Below are 26,956 nucleotides of genomic sequence, written 5' to 3'. Positions count from 1 at the left end.
CAAAACACACAATGAACAGCAAAACAATACTTTAAAAACACTCCAAATATTTGAGCATCCCTTAGCAACGGCCTAGCAACCACTCAAAACACACCGGCCATAGCACAGCAATGCATTAAAACCACTCAGAACTTTTGAGCATCCCCTTAGCAATGCCCTAGCAACAACTCAGAAGACCCTAGAAACAGCATAGCAATGCATTAAAGACTCCTCTGAAAATTGTAACCCCTAGCAACAGCATAGCAATGCATTAAAGACCACTCAGAACTTTGCAACCCCTAGCAACCACTCAGTACACCCTAGCAACAGCATAGAAATGCATTAAAGACCTCTCATAACTTTGCAACGCCCTAGCAACCGCTCAAAACACTCAATGAACTGCATAACAGTGTACTAAAAAAACACTCCAAATATTTGAGCATCCCTTAGCAACGGTCTAGCAACCACTCAAAACACACCGGCCATAGCATAGCAATGCATTAAAACCACTCAGAACCTTTGAGCATCCCCCTAGCAATGCCCTAGCAACCACTCAGAAGACCCTAGAAACAGCATAGCAATGCATTAAAACCACTCAGAACCTTTGAGCATCCCCCTAGCAATGCCCTAGCAACCACTCAGAAGACCCTAGAAACAGCATAGCAATGCATTAAAACCACTCAGAACCTTTGAGCATCCCCCTAGCAATGCCCTAGCAACCACTCAGAAGACCCTAGAAACAGCATAGCAATGCATTAAAGACTCCTCTGAAAATTGTAACCCCTAGCAACTGCATAGCAATGCATTAAAGACCACTCAGAACTTTGCAATCCCTAGCAACGCCCTAGCAACCAGTCAGTACATCCTAGCAACAGCATAGGAATGCATTAAAAACCTCTCATAACTTTGCAACCCCTAGCAACCATTCTGAACACTCAAGCAATAGCATAGCAATGCATTAAAACCGCCCCTAGCAACACCCTAGCAACTACTTAGACCAAAGTTTGTCTATATAAAGTTAAACAAATATTGTCTATTTTGTCTTGTGTGTATTTTTATATATATTTTTTGATTCATGTATCTTTATTTTTATTATCTGAGTCTTAGCTATTATTTTTGTCTGACAAAACAATAAATGGCAATAAATGTCTGTCTGATTCTAAAACTCATTAAAGTACAAGAAGGACAAACTGCATGTTAGGATATTTAGAAATTCAGTCAAATTTTCACTCAAACGATTATGCTTATAATATTGTTTCATAGTGGAAAAAATAACTGTATAAAAAAGGCAAAACTGAAGCATTTTCACTAGGTGGTCTCAGACTTTTGGACTCCATAAATATGCATAACAAGATGCAATTATCTGCAAAAACTAAACACAAACCAACAATACTGAACACTGTAGAGTAAAGCAGGATGTTGCTAGGAGACATGAAGGTTAGGCACTCGTACTCTCTCACCATGATCTTTCATTTCAAGTTTTATCCCCGAAACAGCTAGAAGCTGCTGGGATCTCTCTCAAGATGAGAGCGACCGTCAGAAGAACACCACGGCTCATGCTTCATCACCTCTCTATGAAGTAACCCTGCACAGCAGCGGCTCCGTCTGCGCTGGGAGGAATACACGAGAGGAAGACGTACTCCCAGTTCACATCAGAACACTGCAGCTGCAGAGGAGAACCTGGAGCTCCGAGCACAACCGCGGGTCCATCTACACACAGACAGAGAGAGAGAGAGGGAACAACACAGCATATAGCACTGAGCTTGAATTTTCCTGTTCTTCAGATGCTTCTCCTGAAATAAAGGCCCTTGTAATCTCAAATCCATCTCCTCTTTCGTTTCAGAAGAGATCTCAGCAATCTCAAATCTCAGCTCAGATTTGACAAAACAACAAAAAGAATGAGATCTCAGTATGAACTCATCAAACTCTTACAAGATCAAATGATCTCTCCACATTTATTTTAGCTCTGCATGCTATGCATTACATTTACATTTACATTTAGTCATTTAGCAGACGCTTTTATCCAAAGCGACTTACAAATGAGGACAATAAAAGCAGTCAAAACTAACAAAAGAGCAACAATATATAAGTGCAAATGACAAGTCTCGGTTAGCCTAACGCAGTACACGTAGCAAGGTGTGTATATATATATATATATATATACATATATATATATATATATGTCATATGCATGTCAACAATATTCTCATTCATCAGTGTTATTTTCTTCTTCTTCTTCTTCTTATATTATGTTAGTATTTATTAATATTTTAAATTAGCTTTGATTTGATTTTTTTGTTATATGCTTTTGTCATTTTTATCAGTTTTATATATATATTTCCGTTCAGCTTTAGCTTATTTTTATTGCAGTTTTCGTCTAATTTTATTTCAGTTAGTTTAATTTAGTTTTCTTTGTATTTTCTTGAGTTAAAATTTTTCATCTAATATTTATATTTTATTTCAGCTTTATTTAACTTACTGAAAAATTATTTGTGATAGTTTGAACATTAGTTAGCAACAGCAAAACTGTAATTACCGTCATTACATTACAATAAATATTTATATTCATTTTATTTCAGCTTTATTCCTGTCACGATCTGCATATTGTGTAGGAGCGCGGAGCGAGGAGACGTGGGAAAATCTTAGAAGAGTCTTTAATGAAACAAAACCGGGGTAACACACACATAGGACATCGAGTAGACGTTTAAGACTGGACGCAGGACTCAGGAAAACACAGGGCTTAAATACGGGAACTAAACGAGGGAATTGACAAGAACCACCTGAAATCAATGGACACATTCAAACACCGGAGAACCTGGGTCATGGGGAGCACATGGGGAGCAAAACACAAGACACGGAACACAGGGGCAGTCCAAGGGCGTGACAATTCCAATACCAAAAATTATTTTTAATAGTTTTAGTTCTAGTTAACAATAACAAAACTGTCATTCGTGTCTATTTTTATTCTTTACTACATAAATAGATAAATAAATAAATAAATGGGAACTCCATTAATTTCATTTAAGCTTTTCTATTTTAAGCTTTATTATATTAAGTGTTTCATTTATTATTTATATTTTTAATTTCAACTTTACTCCAATAATTAAAGTTATTTGTAATAGTTTTAGTTTGTTAATAACTGTCATCCATGTCTATTTTTATTTCTTAATAATAATAAAGAAATAACCAGGAACTCCATTCATTAATTTTGTTTATTGTTTATTTCAGCTTTATTTGAATACCAAAACAATATTTTTAGTAGTTTTACTTTTAGTTAACAATAAGCATTCATGTCTATTTTTATTTCTTTAATGAAAAATAAATTACTGGGAACCCCATTAAGTTTCTCTGACCTATTAATAAGCAGCCTCTGAAAAATACAATTTCTCTCCACAGCAGAGTTAAGCTTACTTCAGTAAGTTTCTTAGAAGAGGCAACTACAGGGCTTCACACGCTCTTATTTGTTTTATCGCCACCAACAAGGATGAAACGAGTGCGTCGCGCCATCCGCCATTCATTCATTCATTCATTGCGGAAATCGTGGCACCTTGTGCGTGATGTCAAATGCTTCCACAGATTTGTGGTATTACTCAGAGCCGTTGAGAGACAATGGCTCTGAGTAATACTACAAATCAACGGCTCTGGTATTACATAGCATTTCACCTGAGCATTGCAAATCACGCATATTGCTTTGTTCTTGGTAGAGCCCAGCATTTCAGCCCGGGCCCGACGGGCCCCGACTTATTTATGCCCCTAGGGCCAGGCTTCGGGCCAATTTTCGTGTCATAGCTCAGATGTGGGCCGGGCATCGGGCCTGTTTTAGGCTTCTCTTTATTATTATATTTTAGACATCCATCAATTATGGTGATGAAAAAAATTTGCCGCGCTGGTGGAAACAACAAGAGACCATGATGCTACCGCGACTGTCAAGAGTGGCTCGGACGTGGAACAGTTCCGCACACAATAGGCTAAAGCTTGCCGAAATAAAACTAGTTTATTTCGTTTTAAAGTAGTAATTCAAAGCTTTCTGTAGATATATTTATCATGTCTGTAAGGCAAGTATTTGCTGAGTTTCGGTTCATTATACCGGAAAAGATCGATTCGCGGCTTTTGAGAATCGATATCGAATCGACGTCATTTAAAAAAAACGATTAATCGAAAAGTAGCATTTTTAGAAAGGAATATTTAAAAGAAGAATTAGGAAGAAACAATAAATTATGAATAATTTAATGCCATTGTGTGAATAATATGTAATCATGTAATCCATAAAAAAGTAACTGTAATCTGATTATGAGCATTTTAAAATGTAATATACTCTAATTACAATTACTTAATTTTTGGAATTTGATTACGTAATCCAGATTAATCAGTTACTACCCAGCACTGTTAATATTTTACTTTTTAAAGTTAAATCATTAAATGACATCCTTCCGCTAGAAAAATAGTCCCTGACAGTCACAGCAAACGGCAGTAGAACGATCCTAACACACCATACATCAATGGAAAGCTTATTTACTCAGCTTTCAGATGATGTATAAATCGCAATTTCGAAAAATTGACCCTTACGGCTGGTTTTGTGGTCCAGAGTCACATATTAGGCTACCTTATTTTTTTTTTCGGATCACAAAAGAAGATAAAAAAAAATGCTTGCACTTATCCATCTAATAAATTGTAAAAATCTTTTTACAAACATGAAATTATCCCATGCAACTCATTCCATATTCCAAGTGTACTGAAGGCATACGGTAGGGTTTGCAGAGAAACAAATCGAAAATGTAATCTATTATTAAACGAAAGTCTCCAGTCATTGCATTCATGCATTTATACGAGTGTGCGGCAGTTCGCGCCGGCGCGCCAAGGAAAGCACACAAGAGAGTCATTTTGAAACATCAAGACAAATAAAATTATGACTTGAAACACAATACTTTCTTTACCGAGGTGAATATTTCTGTTCTAAGACAGTCAGACAGTATTATACAGCCTAGCTCCCTCATATAATCACTAAAAGCTGTCACTCACTTCAGTTCATTGCGATCTCACATTACGAAGCTCTCTACACCGCACAATGAATCTCTTATTTACATCGTATCTACACTTTGTTATAATGAAAGCATTCCCGAGCTTACAGAACTCAGCATTTTTAGCGGCAAGTGGATTCTAATTTAAACACTTCTGGTCATTGCGTTCAAGAAATTAACAGATATGTCTGTGATTGGCTACATTGTTAAATGCTGCAAATATGTTTCGGCAATATCAGATGGGGCCCCCTGATTCCCCGGGGCCCTAAGCGACCGCTTACCTCGCTTATTGGTTAAGTCCCCCACTGCTTATAGTTTAAACCAGACCGGTTCGCAACATAGCGTGAGTTTGTCTATAAGAAGCCTCTATTATATCACTACATCACTATAGTTATGTAGTACTGTATATTGTGTTTCCCCTTGAATTTCCAGTAAAAATCACCATTCCATTTCTCTGATATAAAACTACTCATACATTTTTGTCCACAACGCCCACTTTTACCTCAGAATGAAAAAATGAAGCCTTGCTGGCATACACTCTTAAAAATAAAGGTGCTTCACGATGCCATAGAAGAACCTTTTTGTCTAAATGGTTCCATAAAGAACCTTTAACATCTGAAGAACCTTTCTGTTTCACAAAAGGTTCTTTGTGGCGAAAGAAGGTTCTTCAGATTATAAAATGGTAAGAAAGAGATGGTTCTTTAAAGAACCTTTGACTGAATGGTTCGTTGTGGAACCAAAAATGGTTCTTCTATGGCATCGCTTGAAGAACCTTTTGAAGCACCTTTATTTTTAAGAGTGTAGTTACAGGAATCAAGTCTTTAATGTTTCAATTCAGTCACTTTTAATTACATTTATGAAGTGACAGGCAGTAAGTAGCTTTTGTTCATGTCCTTCTTGCCTTCGGCAGGCTGTGAAAATGAACGTAAGAAAGGACTCAATTAAGACATATGTTGTACGAGCGAGAGAAAATCACTGGAGTGTAATGGAAAAACGGTTCTATTTTCCTTCAAGTTTCCATTCCTGGCAAATAGCACCGAAAACCATCCCAAGGACGAGGACAAATATTAGTGTAATGAGACAAATGCCACAGCCCCGCACTGGGGCCGTCACAGAGGGCCGATGTTGACGATGTTTGAGAAGACGTGCTATTTGTTTAGCTATGGTTCTCAGTGACGGTACAAGGGGAATTGAGGCGAGATGGAATTGGAAGTGATGGAAGTGATTCGACAACACAATTCCACACGCTTGCAAATCAATTGTGATGTTCTCTCATATCAGCAGAAGGGCTGTAATGGGAATTCAGATTTGTTTAAAAATGCTGTAGCTATATTGGATGGAGTAATGAAGTCGTTTTGCTCTAAATGTGTGCTGCGCTGCAATAATACATGAAAAAGTGTGTTTGCATGCAAAACTCACTGTAACAATGCTAGGCTGCTATGGGCAGGTTCATTGTCAGTATAGAAAATGTTTAAGAGTGCATCTCTCCTGATCCAAAATACACTACTGTTGAAAAGTTTGGGGGTAAAAATGCAGTAAAATTGTTAAATATTATTACAATTTAAAATAACTGTCTTCTATGTGAGTATCAGTTAAACTTGATTGCTGTGACGCGCAGCTGAATTTTCAGCATCATTACTCCAGTCTTCAGTGCCACATGATCTTCAGAAATTATTCTAATATGCTGATTTGCTGCTCAAGAAACATTTCTGATTATTATCAATGTTGAACACAGTTGTGCTGCCCAAACTTTTTGTGGAAAACGTGCTACATTTTATTTTCCAGGATTCACAGATGAATAGAAAGTTTAGTTGAAATAGAAATAGAAATCTGTTGTGGCAATATAAATGCATCCTTGCTGAATAAAAGTATTCGTTTCTTCAATAAAACACAAAAAATAACCTTTTTAGCAGTAGTGTACATAAATACAGAATATATGCTATAGTGTTCTGGGTGGTTGCATTACCAGATAAAATACTCCAAAATGCTGTTTATGTTGCATTAAGAAGAGCAAAGGCACTCACTGGGCGTCCACGAGCGCTTCAGTTTGGCTTCAGCTCCTTCATGTGCTGCAAATAGAAGAATGAAGGAAGAACAAGGTTCAAACTTGAAGAAGAATTTAGTGCTGCTATACGCAAATGTTCCATTAATGCAGCCAATAAGATTTCAGCAGACATCACTGTGCACCTTATAGAACACTAACGAGTGCACTAGTGAAGACGCATTGTCTGCTAGCAATAGATTAAATCAGTTTAGAAAAATTGCTCACATTGGGTTTTTAGCACTAATCAATTAAACGGCAGCTTTGTAGACCTGGAACAAGTCAAGCAATCAGCTAAATAACATGCTAAACATCAACTCACAGTTGACTGTCAGTCTGGCGCTGGACGTCGCCTCTCGCAGGGAGCTTTTCACTATAACCTTGTATTCTCCAGCATCTTCAGCAGAACATCTGAAAAGAGAGGAAGAAAGCTAAATTAGACAGCTGACATCTTTATCGTTGGGGAGGTACAAAATAAAAGCATCTGCAATGTGAGTGTATTTCAATGAATTAAAAACAGTCAGCCATTTATTGAATATCCACACTTAATTGTATGGAGCACAGATGCTCAAACATTGACCTCGTGTTTCAAGGAAGAAATAAAATGTGTTATTTAGTTGTTTTTTTTGAAAATAAAACCATTAAAAACATTTAAAATAAAATAAGCTACTTTAAATAAAATAAGCAATGAGAAATCTTTTATGGAAATAATTCTTTTTTTCTTTCTTTCTTTCTTTCTTTATTCATTTATTCTCATATTAATATATAGATGTGTGTCTTTCAGGCAATATAATTGTAAATTTCTCTCTTGTTTTCTGTGATTTTTGTTGTAAATGTATTTATTTATATTGTAATATTTTTTATTTATATCTTATATTAATATAAATATGCTTACCTTTCAAATAATAGAATTGTTATTCTATTGTTTTATCTTATTTTTGTTGTGATTTCAACACAGCAAAAGGTTTAACAAATTAAAATAAATAAATTAATTAATCAATAAAAAAACTTAAAAATAAAAAATAACAATTTATTAACTATCAATCTGGCAGAGTAGCCTAAATCTTGACTTAAAATAACAAAAACAATAATAAGATATCTTTTATTTCAGCTAGTTTCCAAGGCAACATTTCTAACTTTTGTTTAATTTAACTTAAAGTTAACTAAAACTGAATTAAAAATTTTAGAATATTTTAAAAGTTTTTAATTGCCTTGTTTTATTGTTGTAATTATTTTTTTATGATTATTTTAATTCCTTTTATGTAAAACACTTTGAATTACCATTGTGTATGAAATGTGCTATATAAATAAACTTGCCGTGGCCTTGCCTTGCCTAATAAACACTATATAGACATATAAAAATCGAAAAAAATGACAAAACAACAACAAAATGATTTAAATGAAAATGGAAAATATAAAAACAAATATTTAATTGAAAACATCAATAAAAACTAGAATAGTATTCTAAAGTAGTAAAGAAATGACTCCCTGTTTTAGCTTCACCTCCAGCTTGTAGTTCCACAGCAGAGATCCTCGGAGAGCAACGTCATCCTTTAACCTGTCGACAACATTCACACTCTTACGATGGACGTCTGTCTTTGCAGATTTAGGCTCTTTTGTTTAGGAGATGTGTTGAGACTCTCACCATGTGACGCTGGGAAGCGGGCAGCCCTGAACCGAACAGGAGAGTTTGGGACGAGGAAACCAGGAGCCTTCATGCTCAGATCCTCAATCAACTTCATGTGCAATGAAGCTTTTCTCTCGGCCTGAAGAATATCAAGCTCTTCTGTCATTATTTACTCACTCTGGTGTCACTCCAAAGCTGAAAAATCACTTAGATTTCATTTATATTTTACACATAGTAATATAGTTTATTTATTTATTTTACTGTTTCAAAGGTGAACAAATGCAAAATACAAATTACTGACACATTTGAAAGACAAACAGAAGGAAAGGGAAGAAGAAGATATTTGAAAGCAGTAAAGAATAAATTACGGTAAGAAAAATAATCAACGTGAAGTTTTATTAGTTTTTATTTTTATATTTAGCTTTTTTTACTTTTAATGTTTTTGTATTTTTTTGTGTGTTTTTGTCAAAGATGCAATGGATTTGTAGTAAGTGTTCTATTCGGATCGATTTTATTTATTTTTTATGTTGTGACCTGGAGAGGATTTTATCTTTTCCAAAAATGCTACTTAATGTTATCACACTGGACTAAAACTTACTGACTTTGCTCAAACATTGCATAACAACTTCCCCCCAATTTTGTTTTTTTAAATAATTGTTGTACTTTTTCTGGGATTTTTTCCCACCTTGTGGTGTTCCTGGTCAAAAATGACCAGCCTACAAAAAATTGCTTATAATTCGCTCATTATGCTACACTCTTAAAAATAAATGTGCTTCACAGTGATGCCATAGAAGAACCTTTTTGTCTAAATGGTTCCATAAAGAACCTTTAACATCTGAAGAACCTTTCTGTTTCACAAAAGCTTCTTTGTGGCGAAAGAAGGTTCTTCAGATTATAAAAAGGTAAGAAAGAGATGGTTCTTTAAAGAACCTTTGACTGAATGCTTCTTTGTGGAACCAAAAAAATGGTTCTTCTAAAAACCTTTTAAGCACCTTTATTTTTAAGAGTGTATATTATCACCAAATATTGCAAAACAAAAGAGATTTAAAAGCAATTTTTTTTGCAGGCCGGTCATTTTTGCTTAGAAACACCACAAGTGTGACTTTGTGCCATTTTAACTACTTTATTTATTTAAACTACTTTTTTCCCACCTTGTTACACTTGTGGAGCTCCCGGTCAGATATGACCAGCCTACAAAAAATGGCTTATACATCTCTATTTATACTATACTATCGCCAGATCTTGGATTCAATCAAACTTGTGTTCTTTTAATTAACAAGCATTTGTGTTTCTTTTAGAACGGATTGATCGTAGGCCTCCTTGTTTTGAGCTCATGCACCTTGGTTTTTAAATGAAAAAAGCATTTGTAGATAATTTTGGAAATATTAAATAAAGGAGGAAAAAATGTCAAACTGTGTGCTTTAATGTTTAACCAGGAAATCTGTTTTGAAATGCTTTTATTTTGTACTAAATGGCACAAAGTCACACTTGTGGGTTTCCTGGGCAAAAGGACCGGCCTACGATTAAAAAGAAACACAAAACCTGTCCTAATTGAAAGAAAACAAGCTGACAAAAAGATTGAATCCAATAGTTTTGACCAAGTTGTACTTTATGCTGTTTAGTACAAAATTAAAGATTTAGGGATAGTATTGCATAACGAGTGATTTACAAGCAACCTTTAAAAGGCCGGTCCTTTCTGACGGGGAACACAATAGGAGTCCAAGGGTTTTCAACACTGCACAAAAGATCAAACTTTCTAGAAACGGTTTCGAAGGATGATTTCAAAGTGAACTTCCCCTGAAGTCAGAATTGATTTGGCTTTCGAGGAGGTCAGCAGAAACGCAGCGCTCAGCGGGAGACAAACAGAAATGCCAGTTATCCTCGGGGGTCGATATCAGGTGATTTAAAGCGTCTGAGTGCAATTAGAAGTTGCCTTTCTTCGCTTTGACACTTTGCAGTTTTGCTTTAGTGCAGCGGCGCCGTCAGACGGATGAGTGCAGGGACGCAGATGAATGCATTTATGTCTAAAAACTAAGCCTGAAAGACAGAGAGATGTGAAAAACACCATAATGGTCCAACTTATTTACACATGAATGTGAACAGGATTAATCCAGTTTCAGACAGAGACTGAAAACACGTCTGCAGAGACGACGTTCCCTCTCATTTCTGCTCTTTTGTTATTTCTATTCAGCCGATCCTTATATAATCCTAATTAAAGCTGAAAGTTTTTTTAAGTTTTTGTGCACCAATATTTCAGTGCACTCTTTCTGTGACTAATCAAGTGTATGTAAATGAGCGTCACTGATCATGTGACAGATTTTCATCGAGAACATGATCATCAGGTTTTCTTCATGCAGCTCTAGTGCTGCTGGCATTAATGCAAAAAAAATGCACACAGTTGGTTAATCTGATAATATAAAATGATATATTAAAATACACGAAAATGACATTAAAATATGATGCAAAATATAAGCATTTCAAACAGTGGACTTCTGGACCACTCTGTATATCAGTGTTGTTATTGTTAACCAAAACAAAAACTAATAATTAAAATAAAGCTGAAAGTAAAAAAAATAAAAAATAAAAATAAACTGAAACTAAAACTAAAACTAAGTTTAACTAAAAACTTAAATGAAAATTGCAAATTAGAAATGTTTACTTGCCAACTCACTAAAATAAAATAATTTGAGTACTAAAGTTACTAAAACTAAAATAAATGAAAGCTAAATAAGATATATATTTACAACAAAAATAAGAGAAAACAAGAGAGAATACAACAATTCTATTATCTGAAAGACACATATTTTATATTAATAAATAAAATAAATAAATACAAAACATAGTTAATGAAATAAATAGATATACAACAAATAACAACAAAGACAAGAGAGAAAAATAACAAATCGTTTGTCTGAAAGAGACATATCTTTATATTAATACAAGATAAAAAAAATAAAAGAAATAAATATAATAAATAAATACATTTAAATAAAAATAAGAGACAAAATAAGAGAAAACGAGAGAAAACAATTATATAGTTTGACAGATACATATCTTTAAATAAATAAATTTACGAGAAAAACAAGAGAAAGCAAGAAGGAAAATAATTCTATTGTCTGACACATATATTTATATTGATATTAATTAATTAGTTAATTAATATTCAACAAAAAAGAGAAAGCCAGAGATAAAATAATTCTATTGTCTGACACATATATTTATATTGATATTAATTAATTAATTAATTAGTTAATTAATATTCAACAAAAAAGAGAAAGCCAGAGATAAAATAATTCTACTGTCTGAAAGATACAATTCTTCATAAATAAATGACAAAAATAAAAAGTGAGAAAACAACAATTCTATTAAATATATATATATATTTCAAAATGAGAATTAAAAAAATATATTTTATGTCAAGGTGCGTTTATTTTACTTTAAATAATAAATTATTTGTAAAAGTTTTTTTAAAGGTTTATTTTTGTTTTTAAAGGTTTAATTTTAGTTTACTATAATAACCCTGCTATATTTCAGTCTGTTTTTCCACACAACGCTATAATGAAAAGCTTTAAAATATAACACAGGTTTTATGGACTAACATATAAATATGATAGTAACTAACTAAATCAATTTTTTAAAGATTTCTCATAGCTTCAGTTCTATAGTTCATACACTGGAAGCAGCTCCGGGCGGATGATGTATGAGGTCAGCGTTGCGCATGCGCCGCTCAGAAGTGACGCACGCACGCGCAGCGCACTTTGTTTTTATGGATGGGCGCTTTTTATTTAACTTCTTTTGGACTGAAGCATGCAACACCCGCTGAGTGGCATTAAACAGCTTGAAAGATCAAAGACAATTTTTAATATACCTCCGACTGGATTCGTCTAAAAGAAGAAAGTCATATACACCGAGGATGACTTGAGGGTGAGTAATTTTCATTTCATTTTCAAACTAACCCTTTAAGTCGCTGGGGTATATTTGTAGCAATGGCCAACAATACACTGTATGGGTCAAAATGATCAATTTTTCTTTTATGCCAAAAATCATTAGGATATTAAATAAAGATCATGTTCCATTAAGATATTTTGTAAATTTCTTATCGTAAATATATCAAAACGTAATTTTTGATTAGTAATATGCACTGCTAAGAACTTCATTTGGACAACTTTAAAGGCGATTTTCTCAATATTTAGATTTTTTTTTGCACCCTCAGATTCCAGATTTTCAAATAGTTGTATCTCGGCCAAATATTGTCCTATCATAACAAACCAGACTTCAATGGAAAGCTTATTTATTCAGCTTTCAAAAAATTGACCCTTATGACTGGCTATGTGGTCCAGGGTCACACATCAGAAAACATTTCGCAATGTTCGGTGTCTCGACAAAACAGCTGCCAAACAGAATGAAACACTCAGACGAGGATATTTTTCAGCCTGTAGTGTGAATGAGACGGAGCGTGACACTTCTTCATATGAGCAAGATGAACACTTGATCTGGCTCTCGTCTCTCATCTCACCTTCACTTAAACACAAAAGCACAGCGAGACTCCGCTCGACCTTCATCCTGGTCCTGACAGGCTCTATCACTCATCCTCACCTCATCCGTCCTGCGTTTGAGGCTTGATTTACTGAAGTGACCTTTCTCAGCAGTCTTCCCGAGCTCTTCCCGTGCCGTAACCTCCGCCGGAGGAACATGACCGGGTTCTGAACAGGATTACCAGACTCCAAACTAAAGCGGCTGCCGGCGCGCTGTCAATTGCAGGTAAACCTGTTAAGCGTGAGGGGTGAACACAGCAGACGTGCCCTTCCCATAATGCTAAGCAGGCAGAGAGAAGAGAAAAACTGAAGGTCTGAAGGTAAAATGAAAGAGCTGCTTTAGTTCGTTCAACAATATTTCAAACCTGTCAAGAACAGGTTCAGGTCACATTTCAATATACAAAATATAAGCCTGAGAGAGGAAGAGTGTGTATATGAGGTGGAGGAAGAGGAGGACGATGAAGAGCAAGAATGATGAAATTAGAGCTACTGTGATGGACCATGTTCTTGTGCATGGAGTTCAAGCTAATTGGAGCAGATTCTCTGTGGCCACCATAATCAGCTGGAAAGTTCAAAAGAAGAGTGGAAGAGAATCTTGTGTAGAATTGCAAGACTAACACCTTCGGGTGGAAGAACTACTACAGTTTTTTTTCAACTGCTTACACACAAAATCTTTACTTGTCACATCATTTCTGAACACTGACACTCAAACAGCAGAAGCACACACCAAATCTGCAAAACCATACACGAATTCTCGGCCTTTGACTCAGTTTTCAATTTCATAAAACACTTTTCGCAAAACACAACACATAATTATACCATAAATACTTTGCAATGTAAATAAAATATTGTTTTGTGCATTGCAGTAATGAAAATTTGTGGAGGGAAATGTGCTTAATTGTTGTGAAAGTGGGGGGAAAAAAACTCTGGTTCCCCAAAAAATAAACTCAACTTTTTTTTTTTTTTTAGATTTATTCATATCTTCACTTACTGTATATTCCAGAACATCCACTTTCATATCTTTGGAATTTTTAAAAAATATAATACCCAGCCTTAGGCATTTAGCACTGATGTTTTAGGAGCTGATGTATTTTCCCTAAAGACTGTACAAAGTTTTGAGTGTTTGCTGCTGTCCTTTTCCTGCAGGTTTTTTTCTAGCTGGATGAATTTGCATGTGTCCTATTTTTAATGCAATGAAACCCAAAACTGTGTTTATGGTTCAGTGTTTATTTCTGATGTAAATCTCCAGCTGAAACTTTGAGAGGTTTTGATGCAATGTGATGTGCGCCGCTTCTAAAAACGGTTTGACATGTAAATCATGTCTTGACCTGCCGTGTCCTGATCGCATCCGTGACTCCATTATATTATATTTAAACCTTTCAGATGTTCAGCAGGACAGCTGTGACACTCACAAGAGTTTAAAAAAGCAAAGCCATAAAACAATAATGTCAGCTCTTTACCAAAGACCTGTGTGTGTGTGTCTGTGTGTGTGTGTGTGAGAGTGTGTGTGTGTGTGTGTGTGTGTGTGAGAGTGTGTGTGTGTGTGTGTGTGTGAGTGTGTGTGTGTGTGTGTGTGAGGGTGTGTGTGTGTGTGTGTGTGTGTGAGAGTCTGTGTGTGTGTGTGTGAGTGTGTGTCAGTGCCATGTCCGGTGGCGTGGGAACTTGGGTCCGGTCAGGATCTCCTTCACAGACATGATGTCCCCGGGAATGCTGGGATAGAACTCGCTCAGAGAGGCTGTTTCATCACTGATCAAACACAAAGATAAAAACACTCGTCACGCTCATGACTGAAGCTGTTCTGGACTGATGAGCATCCACAGGTCAAATACTCAATCTTCACAATATACTGTACTTTCAACTAGCATTTTACTGTGTTTTACTTCTTGCATTAAACATGTTTAAACAACCAAACAAATAAATAAATAAATAAATAAAGTTACATAATATTTTTACAACATTATCAAGAACATGTTCAGGTCATATATACCACCAAAATCGGTTGGAATGAAGGAAGGAAGGAACGAATTAATGATGAATAATTATTTTGCTTAAAGAAATTCAAGGCTTACTAAAACAACAACAACAACAAAAAACTATTGCTATTTTTTCATTGTGAGAATAAACAAACAAACAAACAGGCTGAAAATATTTTAGATAATATTTTGATTACATTTTGCTTAAAGAAATTTAAGCGATATTTAAAAAAAAAAACTTGAAAGAAATATAACTTAATTTTTAAATGTAATTTTAACATATATTCACATAGAAAATGGTTATTTTAAATTCTAGTAATATTTCACAATTTTACTGTTTTTACTGTAGTTTTGAGCAGCCTTGCTGAGCACTTCTTTCAAAAAATCTTATTGACTAAACTTTTGAACGGTATATTTGTCTTTCTTAAGTAATATTGTCCTGTTTTAATAGATTAGGAATAAATATATAAATAATAAACCTACTGTACCAATGAATAATGCAAAACATTTTTTTGCCACAAAATTTATTAATTTTATTAATTTATTTTTTTTAATGTTTTTTTTTTGCATTGTGACAATAAATAAATCAAAAGGCTGATATTTATATAAAATATTTTAGGTAATATTTTGATATTATTAAGAACATGTTCAGGTTATATTTCACCCCAAAATGCAAATAAAATGAATTAAGCGAATACATATTTTGCTATATTTTAAAACCTTTTTTCTTTTCTTTTCTTTTCTATCTTTCTTTAATTTTTCATTGCGTCATTTATCATTTTACATAATTTGATTTTACCAAGAACATGCTCGTGTTATTTCACCCCAAAATCAAATGAGTCGTTGTGGTTTGTGCTGTACTTCTGTAATTCAGTGAACGGTAGTGGGCGCTGTGAGCACAAATCAAGCTCTGACAGTGAGTGAGAATACGGAGATTACTGAATATCTAGTCTTTTCTCTGTAGAACATAGATTAAAGTGTAAATGATATGGGAGATTACAGTATGTACAGTCTTTACACTAAATGCCGAAGCTACTGATGAACAAGAACTGATGAAATAATCCTTCACACTTTAACAAATGCTTCCTTCAGATAGTATATTTCATGCACAATTCTTTCATTTTGTGCAGCCGCAAATGTGTAAATAATATAACTCTTACAATTGAACCGGTTAGCTGCTATAACATGTTTAAAGCAGCATCACTGAGATGGAGAGGAGAGAAAAGCGAGAGACAGATGGAGTGAAAGAGAAAGCCGCTTGCACTGATGTGCTGTCTGTCTGTCTGTCTGTCTGTCTGTCTGTCGCACTGAAAGCTCTGCATCTGTTACAAACAACATTCACAACCTCACAGAGACTTTTCTACACTATTATACTCATCTACTCGATCACTATTACTGTTACTCATACTCAAGGTTATATTCAGAAGATGCACAAAAATCTAGTCCTGTTCTATTTTATTTTTAATTAAATTAATCTCAGTTTAATTTTATATTCATTTTACTTTTTAAATTTACATTTTTATATGTAATGCAATTTAATTAAATTTTACTGTAAGGTTAGGAATAAATTTGTGTTCAGGAAATGTACAAATGTAGTCCTATTGATTTGTATTTTATTTAATTTAATTTTTAATTAAATTAATCTTATTTTATTTATTATTTATTTATTTTAAAATTTAGATTTATGTAATTTTATATGTATATTTAAATGTAATAATTTAATTTAATTTAATCGAAAGATTTTGAATATATTTGTGTCCAATATTTTCTAACAATATACACTACAGTTCAAAAGTTTGGGGTCAGTACATTTTTATTCTTTTTTTTATTCTTTTTTTTTTTTAAAGAAATTAAAACTTTTATTCAGCAAGGATGTGTTAAATTAATAAGAAGTGATAGCAAAGATTTACCGTATATTGTTAGAAAAGATTTATATTTTGAATAAATGTTGTTCTTTTTAACTTTTTATTTATCAAAGAATCCTGAAAAAAGTATCAGTTTCCAAAAAAAAAATATTTGGCAGCACAACAGTTTCCAACATTGATAATTCTAATAATAAATCAGCATATTAGAATGATTTCTGATGAAAATTCAGCTTTGCATCACAGAAATAAATTATATTTTAAAGGATATTAAAATAGAAACCATTAGTTTTATATTGTAATAACATTTTGCAAGATTACTGTTTTTTTCTGTATTTTTGCTCAAATAAATGCAGCCTTGATGAGCAGAAGAGACTTTTTCAAAAAAACGTACTGACCCTAAACATTTGAACGGTATATTTGTCTTTCTTAAATAACATTGTCCTGTTTTAAAACAGCAAAACACATTTGAATACACAAGTAATAAAAAGTAAATAAATAAATAAACCTACTGTACCAATGAGTAATGCAAAAAATGGCTTTGCCACAAAATTATTAATTATTATTATAATTTTTTTAGTTTACAACAGCGTTTCTTCTACTGTTGTAGGTGCATTATTATTTTTACTGGCTTGATATATCTGTTAATTTCATGATTTTTGATGCCAGATTTTTGATTTTGCTTGATTTAAGAGGGCTTTAGTTTTTTTTATAATGAGATGTATTCGATCAAAATAAAGTGAACCTATTTGGCAATTTCATGTCTTGTTTCATATTTCTCTCTAATAAACTGGCTAAATGAGTAGTAGCCTATATTTTCTCTCAGGTTTTACATCTAAGTTTCAAAAGGTCAAAAGTGCACAAAATGAGTAAAAAGTCAATATTCACAAATTATTTCAAACAAAATATGATCCTCAGTTTTCTTCGCCTTAATTAACACGCATCAGCACGGACAGCCGAGGCTCAGAGAAAATTTCCACTGGTATTTATGAAGCTTCTGTGGTGTTTATGTGCGCTCGTCTCATAAATGCAATCATTTCAACAGGATTCAAGGCAGAAACAGTCCTTCAGTCGATCCCGAACCTAAACACTATTAGGTTCATCTGTGTTATTAATAAAGTCCGTCCCGTTCTCAGAGGAACGTGTGCGACTGACACCATGACAAAAGCAGAAGTTGATCTCTATGTTTGCGGATCTAAATGCGTCCTGACAAGCCAACAAAAGAAAAGAGGGAAGTGATTGCGATTAATTGTGCAATATGAGCTTGAGTGAAGAATGGCGATGCGTGAGATTCATTTAACGACCAAACACTGTCGGTTTTCACTTTGACTGTCAAATCAGCCAGAAGAGAAGTTCAAGTAACTGAAACTCACCAGCTTTGGCCAACATTACTGTATTATTGCATGAACTGTAAACAAGGCTTTTTGTCAGTTAACGGTCTGTGCGATGCGTACAAATATCTAGATAGAGTTATGCTTTTATGTTGCTAAGATACTCTAATAAACATTTTTTCACTGTATTTTGCAGCGGATGAATCATGTAGTGTGGGTGTCTCATGAAACTGTCAATCCAGGACACATTTGAGCCCAAAATCAAAAGAAAGGGGGGAAAAAAACGTTGTATTATAAAGTTCTGTTTTACACTAACAGTCAAAAGATTGTAAAAATTAAGATTTTTTAAGAAGTCTCTTCTGCTCATCAAGGCTGCATTTATATGTTAAAAAATACAGTGAAAGTGCATTTGATTTTTCAGGATTCACAGATGAATAGAAAGAACAGCAAACGAACAAGAGAACGGCATTCATTTGAAATAGAAATCGTTTGAAATCTTACATTACATAAATGTCTTTACTGTCACTCTTGATCAATTGAATGCATCCTTGATGAATAAAAGTATGAACTTCTTTAAATAAAAAAAAAGTGACACTGAAGACTGGAGCAATGATGCTGAAAATTCAGCATTGATCACAAAAATATATTGCATTTTAAAACATATTCAAATAGAAAACATTTATTTTAAACTGTAATAATATTTCCAAATTTTACTGTATTTTTGATCAAATACAGCCTTGGTGAGCTGAAGAGACTTCTTTCATAAACGTTAAAAAAGTCTTAATTACTCCAGACTTTTGACTGGCACTATACTGTATTACAATGTGCATTTTTAACATGATAAATTAAGCACAAGGTACAAACAATAGAGCAATGATGCATGAACGTCCTGGCCAGGTTGGTTTTGAGGAGCTTGTGTGTCTGTTGTTATAAATCTGGCCTTGAGCGCCAGTGTTCAGCTGGGAATGAGCTCAGAATAACTGCAGCACATGTCCTGAATGTCAGGCAGAAACAGCTGCTTCCCCATCAGTAATTGTCATGTAACTCCACAGACGATCCTGAACATGTGCCACACTAATCAAGCACTGTTATTCATTAGAGGAGAAGCTCACCCGAACATTTTAGCACCTAAAGTCATTTAATCACCACAGTATGTTCTTGGTGTTAGGCAGAATGTTTGAGCTTTTCTTTTCCATGCAACAAACACGGTCTACAAAATCATATATGATAGGTTTGCGTACAAAAAAAGACCCAAATTTAAGTCATTATTCATTGATAATGTCATTTCTGGCTGCATATTCACATTTGCAGCATTGTGAGTTGTCACAGAAGATTATAACAACCAAAATGTTTTTGTAGGAGTACACTGTAATTACTATTGCCACATCCACTTATTATAATGAGTTTGAACTTTTTATTTTTTATTCATAAAGTCACTTATATACATGATCAGTCATGGGTTGCAGTCTTTCTGACTTATTTCCATCCTCAAAGCTAAATAAAGTACAAGTGACGACTAACAGCAGATGTAAAATATCCCCCCCTTCTCCCAGCTATATATGTGAAACATTTTAGGCCTTTCACAGTAATGTAGCCATATGTGTTTTATGAATTAAACATACAAAAAAAAAAAGTCAGACAAGCTGTCAAACCCAATCAAACCCAAATCAATAGCTGGCAACACTGAATATAGCTCACTAAGAAATATTCTATTCTATTCTATTCTATTCTATTCTATAACCACTGGTGGTGGTTGAGGAGAGACCCCCCACATGATTGTAAAGCGCTTTGTGTGTACAGCAACACACAATAAAGAGCTATATAAATGCATCATTCATTCATTCATTCATTCATTCATTCACATTTTACTACCAAATATTTATTACTGTGATGCAGAAAAAAAAGAAATAAAAAGCTATATATTATATATATGTCAAAATTCTTATTATTATATTATATTATATTATATTATATGTTTTAGGGACATTTTTATTGACTTACTTATATGTATTTATGTATATATTGCATTATCTTTTTGAAAGTTTTACTCCAAGATTTTTATTACTTTGATGCAAAAAAGAAATACAAAACAAATCTGAAATAAAAAAATATTAAATATATAATGTAGTACAATATAATATATATAACCTGTTTTAGGGCCATCATTTATTTACTGATTTATATTTATTTATTTATTTTAAATTATGACAGTATTTTCAACAACTAAACATTTTACTCCAAAATTTATATTGTTTTGAGGCAAAAAAGTATTTCATGGCACACTCGTTTTATGCGTATTTGGCGCCACCTATTGTTGTGGGTGTATTATTGACATGTCAAAGTCTAGACCCTGAATATAAGACGACCGCGTTTTTTCAGATGTATTTCCAAGAAAAAAATATCGTCTTATATTCGGGACAATACGGTACATTACATTACATTACATTACATTATATTATATTACATATACTTTTGTAGAGATTTTTTTGTCCTTTTTAAAGCTTGCTAAAATAAGCCACTTCTACTGTATGGAAAAGAGCAGCTCAGACATTCTGCATATTATATTTTTATGATTTGTCATCCATATCTTTTGTGTTTCATGGAAGAAAGAAAATCATACAGGTTAAAACAGCAGGAGGATGAGTAAACGCCAAAAACATGCTCAATGTCCTGCTGAACTCTTCAAGACCCGCGTCCCGTTAGAAAGCATCAGAAGAGCTGATAAGAGCTCGTATGTTGAGCCAGCTGCTCTCTGATGGAGGGACAGCAGACTGAGCTTCACTAATGAATGCTGATGATTTACTCTGGTTTCCTGAAGCCGGGAAGCGTGTGCATGCATTGGCGGCGTGCTTGGAGGGTCAGCGTGGCTCTACCTGGATTTGAACGTTCTCTTCTTGATCTGGGACGACATCTGCATGCCGTATTTCATGGCACACTCGTTTTATGCGTATTTGGCGCCACCTATTGTTGTGGGTGTATTATTGACATGTCAAAGTCTAGACCCTGAATATAAGACGACCGCGTTTTTTCAGATGTATTTCCAAGAAAAAAATATCGTCTTATATTCGGGACAATACGGTACATTACATTACATTACATTACATTATATTATATTACATATACTTTTGTAGAGATTTTTTTGTCCTTTTTAAAGCTTGCTAAAATAAGCCACTTCTACTGTATGGAAAAGAGCAGCTCAGACATTCTGCATATTATATTTTTATGATTTGTCATCCATATCTTTTGTGTTTCATGGAAGAAAGAAAATCATACAGGTTAAAACAGCAGGAGGATGAGTAAACGCCAAAAACATGCTCAATGTCCTGCTGAACTCTTCAAGACCCGCGTCCCGTTAGAAAGCATCAGAAGAGCTGATAAGAGCTCGTATGTTGAGCCAGCTGCTCTCTGATGGAGGGACAGCAGACTGAGCTTCACTAATGAATGCTGATGATTTACTCTGGTTTCCTGAAGCCGGGAAGCGTGTGCATGCATTGGCGGCGTGCTTGGAGGGTCAGCGTGGCTCTACCTGGATTTGAACGTTCTCTTCTTGATCTGGGACGACATCTGCATGCCGTGAGACATCTGCTCCATCCGCTCCTCCTGCCAGCGCTCCGTGACTATTTTGGTAGCCATTGCAAAGCTCTCGGCAGCACCTGCATGGAGCAGAAGCACACAGCTGTCAGAAGGACAGAAAATCACAGCCATCACTTCCACAACAGGACGAGTCACGGCTCATTTCCATCGCCTCTCCAAAAACAGACCTCAGAAATCATATTCATACAGTACACGTGCAATATGAAGGACTGATGCAACATATTACAGTCTACATGTGGACCTGTGTGACTCACAATACCTGTCAAGAACATGACACATTTCATCCACAAATAAAAAGAAAGAAAGAAGATTTTGGATAAAAATGAAGTCTGTTTTAGGACCATTCAGGGTTCTTATTGTTAACTAAATCTAAAAAACAAAAACTAAACAAAAACTAAACTTAAACTTTTATTTTAGGCAGTTGCAACAAACAGACAAACCAACCAACCAACCAACCAACAAAAGTTTTATATTTTAGAAATATTTTGCATAAAAATGAAGCCTGCTTAGAATTCAGGGTTATTATTCAGGGTTATTATCATTAATTAAAACAAAACATGTATTATTTGTAATAAAAATAAACATCAACTGAAATAAATGGACATATTTTTATAATATTTTGCATGAAAATGAATGTTGTAGGGCCATTCAGAGTTATTATTCTTAACTAAAGCTAAAACGAATACCATAAAAATCATTATTAATAACTGATTAATATTAATATTTTATTAATAAAATAAACATTAACTGAAATAAATGGCCATTCAGTGCTATTATCATTAACTAAAGTTAAAATTAAACTACAGCTAAAAATAAAACCATAAAAATGTTCATTACTTGAAATAAAATAAACATTAACTGAAATAAAATATAAAACTTTATTTCAGCTAGTTACCAAGGAAACATTTCTTCATTTAGTTAATTTTTTCACTTAGTTTAAGGTGATGTATTAAACAGACACACACACACACACACAAAATAAAATTACTAAAACTTTAACTTTAGTAATTTAAAATTAAAATAAGAATTTTATATAGAAATTTATTTATATACATTTATATTAAGAATATTACATTTTATAGAAATGTATATTAAGAAATGTATATATATAAAAAAACAATAAAAAGTTATTGCATATCAATGATACTAAAATAACATTGGGTCCTTTATTTATTTGTTTGTTTGTAGCTACATTTTATAAAAGTTGTTTTTTTCTCCCAAATTTTTCTTACTGTAATGCAAAAAAATAAATATTTAATACAATTACAAATGAAAAATAAAATGAGAAATATTTGTGCATATAATAATAAATTACTGAAATATAAATTAATTCATGAAAAAATAAATACATCTCTTTTAAATGTAACAATCTTTAAAGGATAATATACTGTTATTTTTCTTCAGTTTTTTTATTTTTAATTTTTTATGAAATGTGACTTGGACATGTTTTCATGAGTTTCATCCAACCACTACAGTACAGCAGGTGAGAGTCGAAAAGGAGAAGAGGGACACACATTGTGTCAGAATCCTGTTAAAAGTCCCTTTGTGAGAATAATAATTCATTAGTTGTGCGGCTGGATGTGACGCGTGAGAGTCCCGCAGTCATAAATCACCCCTCGCCCATCCCAACAGAATCAGGTCGCGTTTGCAGGATGGCTTCATTTACCCCAAACTTACAGCAACCACCTGCGTTACCATCAGAGCCCCTCCGCTATAACAAGATTACATCTACAGCACTGCTCTCTGTACAGTACAGCCTTCCCTCTCAACCCCGATCACCAGTTTGTTTGAACACGAGAGAGAGACAGAGACAGAGACAGAGAGAGAGAGAGAGAGAGAGAGAGAGAGAGAGAGATGGCATATAGGCCAGTGTCTCTCTCAATGAAAACAGACTGTTCAGAGAAATGCGATTGCAGAAAAACACTCTGGAGGTGATGGATGAACAGACTCATGAGAAATAACTCCATAAACGCCAAACGGCAGGATTTTCATCTTGGCTTTCCAGACGCTTGGTTTACAATGCAGAAAGCTCAGAGAAACGGGAATGCAAAGAAGCACGACTAAGTGTTAATTAGGATTTTAGAATTTATGAACAAAACGTGAGCGGGTGTTGCTTACTCAGTCAAACGAGTTAAAGGGTTTGTTAGAATAACCTAAACCTGAGCATGCCATTTATACCATTACTTGGTAATAACATTAAATGAAATGAAATTAAATATAAAACTAGAACTTTATTTTAGGTAGCTATCAAGGCAATACTTTTTATTATCATTTAGTTTGAAGTTGAAAATACACAATAAAATGACTTAAACTTTAGTAATTTAAAATTAAAGTGAAAACAAAAAATAAAAATGAATTTCATAATTTAAATAAAAACTTTTCATAAAAATTAAATAATAAATAAAAAACAAAAAAAATTGGTAAAATAATACTGGAGACATTATTGATTTATTTTACATATATTTAGCATTATTTTCATGAAAGTTAAGCATGATTTACATGCAATTTTTTATTACTGGAATGCAAAAAAGAAATTAAATTAAATTAAATAAAAAACATTATTGAAAAATAAATTATGTTTATATTAAATAATAAAATATAAATTAATTATTATAGTATGCAATTTTATATAACTGGGTTTTAATGAAATAAAATATCATGAAATGAAATAAAATAAAATATAAAACTTCAAGTAGTTACCAATGCAATATGTCTTATTTCCATTTACTTTAAGTTGAAAATCCTGCAAACTGCGAGAGGTGTTTACCTCACTATCACAGTTCAAGGGGTTGCTTGGACGTTGCTATGTATATAGCAATATATATATAAAAAAAACTGCCTTATTTTCTTTATGTAAAAGAAATTAAAGAAAGAAATAATTAAATTAAATAATTAGATTTTGGGGTTAAATGTGATGTGGACATGTTCTATGTATGGTAAGTGTCACTCTTTAGTTTGAATGACCTGTGGCTGTAAATGGAAAAAAATATATCAGCCAATTACAGCCTTTCTTATTGGATTTTCAACATGCAATACTCAGCATGACACAAACTGAACAGGAAAACTAGTTTTGCAAATGCACTAATCATCTGAACGCATGGACCAAACACTGAACTAGTATTAGTTAAATTAGCAAGTGACAGTCAATTTGATTTTGTGATTTTTCAGATTGAGAAGCACTGATCTTCAAGTACGTACTAAAGCAGAGAGAAAACTGCAAACAGATTTGGTGCTGGAGTTATAAATCCACTCACGTTCTTCAGGCCTTTAAGATGATCAGCAGAACGTATCTCCTCCTCCTCCTCGACCTTCACCCGTCTCTCCCTCTTCACCTCCTCTAACTCTCCCAGCTTCTCCTCCAGCCGTGTGTCTCACAAACTCCTCCTCAAGGTGTAAATATAGAGCCACAGCAGGAGCAGCGATCAAATCAAAGCATCCAGATAGACTTACAGTGAGATCAGCGGACACAAGACCTGGAATCACACGATGGACCAGTGCATTGTGGGATAGAGGAGCTGTGGGAAAAGAGATCTGTGGAAACAATGCATGAAGATCTCAGCAATAAAACATGCTCAGATCTGCATTAAAGCCTTTGAAGAAGAGATCAGATGAGATCCTGACACTCACGTTTGTTTGCGGTCACAGCATTCGATTTGGAAATGACCAAGAAATCTCAATAATGCTTTAAACTGTGCTCATTTGACAAGATACAAGTCTGCAGTCGTTTTTAAGCCTGTTTTTAAGTTAAAAGCCGTGGTAAAAATCACTATAACGCATGGTATTGAGTGGCGTATTGCTTTAATATTAGTATTAAAAAAATAATGTGATAAAACACACCAGTGTTCACAATAAAGTTGCCTTTATGAACGTTTATAATTGAAATAAACATTAGATTTTTTTTTTTTAATGTTACTACAGACTGGCAAGCAACATATAAAATTAGTGCATTCAAAAAAAAAAAGTATAATAATTATTTTAACTGAAATAAAATCAAATATACATAAAAACTTATTTAAATAAGTTTAAGAATGGAAATTATTAAAACTAATACTGAGCCAAAAATAGAGCTTAACAGAAATTAAATAATTTCAATAAAAATTCAAATTAAAAGGTAAAAATAAAAATAAAAGGTAATTCAAAATATTAATAAATACTATAGTGCTGAAGTACTGAAATTACTCAAACTAATACTGAAATAAAAATAGAGCTAAACAGAAATATTTAAAAATAATCCAAACGGATGAAAATAATAAAAGCAACAAAATTACTGAATTTAAAACTGAAAATGTAATAAGTTCAAAAGCTGATTAAAATGATTAGTAGATACTATAATAGTACACAAATAACATTGAAATTAATGAATAAGTCTAAGCGGAAGTACTGAAATTATTAAAACTAATACTGAAACAAAAAATAGAGATAAATAGAAATAAAAAAGAATAAACTGATGAAAATGACGAGCAAAAAAAATTACATTTAAAAATAAATAAGATAAAAAATAAAACAAAATGAATGAATAAAACTGAATATGAAAAAATAAAAGCTAATTCAAAATATTAATAGATACTATAATAGTGCATAAATAACATTGAAATTATTGAATAAGTCTAAGCGGAACAACTGAAATTATTAAAACTTATACTGAAACAAAAAATAGAGATAAATAGAAATAAAAAAAAAGAATATAGAAAAAAGAAAAAAATGACAAGCAAAAAAATTTAAATATAAAAATAAATAAATAAGATAAAAAACAAAAACAAAATGAAAACTGAAAATGTAAAAATAAAAGCTAATTCAAAATATTAATAGATACTATAATAGTACATAAATAACATAAAATTAATGAGTAAAGTTGTTGAAGTACTTAAAGGTGACATATCATGAAAATCTGACTTTTCCAGGTTTTAAGTGCTACAATCAGGTCTCCGGTGCATCTAACAACCAAGGAAACGTGAAAAAGATTAACCCAGTAACTTTGTTTTGGGAAGCCTTTTTC

The 26,956-nt window shown here is 33.3% G+C and overlaps 1 pseudogene; it reads right to left on the bottom strand.

Annotated features, from left to right (window-relative positions):
- LOC107713851 (myomesin-3-like) overlaps positions 1-25,304 on the bottom strand; it is a 67,706-nt pseudogene extending 42,402 nt beyond the window's left edge.
- Between the last annotated feature and the right edge of the window lie 1,652 nt (positions 25,305-26,956).

Source organism: Sinocyclocheilus rhinocerous, unplaced genomic scaffold, assembly GCF_001515625.1.
Source record: "Sinocyclocheilus rhinocerous isolate Xijiao unplaced genomic scaffold, SAMN03320098_v1.1 scaffold389, whole genome shotgun sequence".
NCBI lineage: Eukaryota > Metazoa > Chordata > Actinopteri > Cypriniformes > Cyprinidae > Sinocyclocheilus > Sinocyclocheilus rhinocerous.
This window is presented reverse-complemented; position numbering and strand designations above follow the sequence as displayed.